Below are 3,065 nucleotides of genomic sequence, written 5' to 3' on the forward strand. Positions count from 1 at the left end.
ACAATTTTCGTGTTGTATTATTGTTATTACTTCCAATCGCTGCCGCCAAAATGCTTGCAGTTATGCCTATATTAAAAAAAAATATATAATACGGTCGAATAATTGTATACACTTGAATGGAGTAAGGATGCTAATCATATCCTAATCAATCATTGTTGATTAATTTTAGTGTTAACTATTATCACAGAATACAAATTTATAGAAGTTTTCTCTGCTATTATTAATTAATGAGCTTATCGAGATAGCATGCTCTGAGAAGGGAGTTGTCTCATACTTGATTTAGTGCAAAAGAATAGATTGCAAATAGTGGTCTGCGAAATTCATCAGATCTGCGCTTGTACAGTATCCGATATATATTGGATATATTGGATTGCAAGAGTTCATCTCATAGAGTCCGTGTCCTTTTCAGTGAATATAAAATATTCTCACCATGAGCTTTAATGAGACCATCCATACCGCTTTGTCGGGCTGTGTGGGAATAGTCCCATTATAACTCATGGTAAAAATAAATACACTGAACCGGACTCGGACACTGATCCGCTTTTGATTATTAAACTAATCTTACCTAAATACTATACTCCGTTCAAATTAACTTCGGACTTGGGATGGACATGCGCAGCAGAGGAGGCACACAGCGGCAGGGATACAACGGCGGCTATGTTGCCGTTGTGTACCGGCCACCGTTCTCTAATTTCCAGTGAGTATTCAAGCGCTCATGTTGAACTTAGGAAGTTTCCTCTCTGCAATCACAGACTCGACTGACTCTGACAAATTGACAACTACGCTTCCACCTATGACTTAATCCATCACTGTAATTGGCTGATCTCCCTCCATTTCTCTGCGCCGCAAATTCCTCCAAGTCTGAAGAAGATTTGCACGGAGTATAGATTAGGTATTATACTAAATACTACACCACTAGTAGTTCTGTGAACAGTAGACCTCACGCAGTATTCTCATCCACAAGTACGTCTGATGTCAACTGTTTTAAATGTTAACAAAATCAGTTCACGTTTGAATTTGTATTCCATAATTTATTAATATTTATGTTAATTTTACAATGAATAGAATATATTTCTATTCCAGAATCTATATAATATTCATCCAGTTCCGTGATAATCTTTCCATCTAATGGAAATTAATTTTTTTCAACAAAAAAATTATAATTTCTTCAGCATTATTTAGTTCATTTGATTATTTTTAATCACCTATTAAATTGGTTTTTTCGAATGTGAGAATATTGATACTGATGGACACGCATAATAATACCATGACTGCAAACAAAATATTGAAACCAAAGACCTTAAAGCTGCGATTAGACCAAATTTATTAACAAAATGTTAATAACTCAATCCTTATAGATTATATTAGATTGAACATAACTTATCATACACATGATGAACATGTGTGTTTGTCAACTTGCGTTCAATCTAATAGAATCTATAAGGATTAAGTTATTAACATTTTGTTAATAACTTTGGTGTAAACCCAGCTTAAAGATGCATACCTCTTCAAGGTATTTGATTGAAACTATAGATCTTATACAAATACAGTAATAGACTGGCTTCTCCACACATCTATGTTATCACTCTTGTCAGCTGATTTATGATGAATAATTCTATAGTCTGATTTTTACTCTAATATTGGCGTATGAAGGAGGCTCCTTTTTCCTTTTATATTATCCTTGAAATGCAAAATTTCCAAAAACCTTGTATATACGTCGACGCGCAATTTTTAAAGGAACATACCTGTCAAATTTCATGAAAATCTATTACCGCGTTTCGCCGTAAATGCGCAACATATAAACATTTAAACATTAAGAGAAATGCCAAACCGTCGACTTGAATCTTAGACCTCACTTCGTTCGGTCAATGAAAAATCTACTTGATATTCAAACTTTGAAAGTGGTCTATTACGCGCTATTCAATTCACATATGGCATTGCATTTTGGGGTAATTCTACGGATGTCAGCCAGATCTTCAAGTTGCAGAAATGGGCAATTCACGTTATGGCAGGAGAGTCAATAAGAACTAGTTGCAGACCCTTTTTTAAGCAATTAAAAATTCTCCCACTCCCTAGTTTATATTTATGTTGGAAGCAATTTGTCTTATAAAAAAATGAATCGATGTTTAAGAAGGGGTTTATGATACATTCCTATGAGACAATACACAGACATGTACTCAGGGATGAAACACATCGTACAGCTTTATATGCGAAAGGGGTAACCAGCGTAGGTATTCATCTATTCAATGCATTGCCCACACATTTAACCTGCCAAACGCTTGAAAAACTGAGAGTTCAGTTGAAGACAGAACTGGAAGGACGACTGTTTTATTCGATTCAGGAGTTTTTCAGGCGTGATTTTTCAGCTGGAGTTGTTCATGGTGATTTTTCGTAGACCTTTGAGAGTATATTTAAAAATCGTTTTCATAAACGTACAATTTAAGTTGAATAATTTAAATGATTGACAAGTCCATATACCCCTTTGAGAGGTCAGTGGCTGCTGAATAATCTATCTATCTATAATATATTATTATACAGTCAAATTCATAAATAAGCACTTCAAATAAATAACTGCATCAATACTTCTCTCATTAATCAAATTAATCTTTATTACTGTGTTGTGAAATCACTATTACTCTTTTATATTATCACTCTTTTCTACTATTTAAACTCCAAATTAAAAAACACTCGAAGTAGAAGCACTACTTTTTAGCAGTAAAAAGAATAATACTGAAATCTAATCAGCAAACATTGAGTTTTGGGAAATTTTAAGTGAAAATTCAATCATTGATGTATCATGTATGATATGAGAACTCTTTACTTGAAAACCTGTCAATATTCAAAACGAATCGTTTGTTTCAGTTGGAAGATTTCAATTTGAGAGATTGGAAATCTTGAAAGATAATATCAATGAAAGACAATCTTGGCTCAATGTAATGGATGGAGAGTTTAATTTCAAGCTGTTGCTGTTGAAAATGAACTATTTCATTTTGAATTTAATTTCAAATGAAATGAATTTAAGTCCTAATTACTAATATACTGAGAATTCTTCTACAAAAATGCCT

Source organism: Nilaparvata lugens, chromosome 4 (assembly GCF_014356525.2).
Source record: "Nilaparvata lugens isolate BPH chromosome 4, ASM1435652v1, whole genome shotgun sequence".
NCBI lineage: Eukaryota > Metazoa > Arthropoda > Insecta > Hemiptera > Delphacidae > Nilaparvata > Nilaparvata lugens.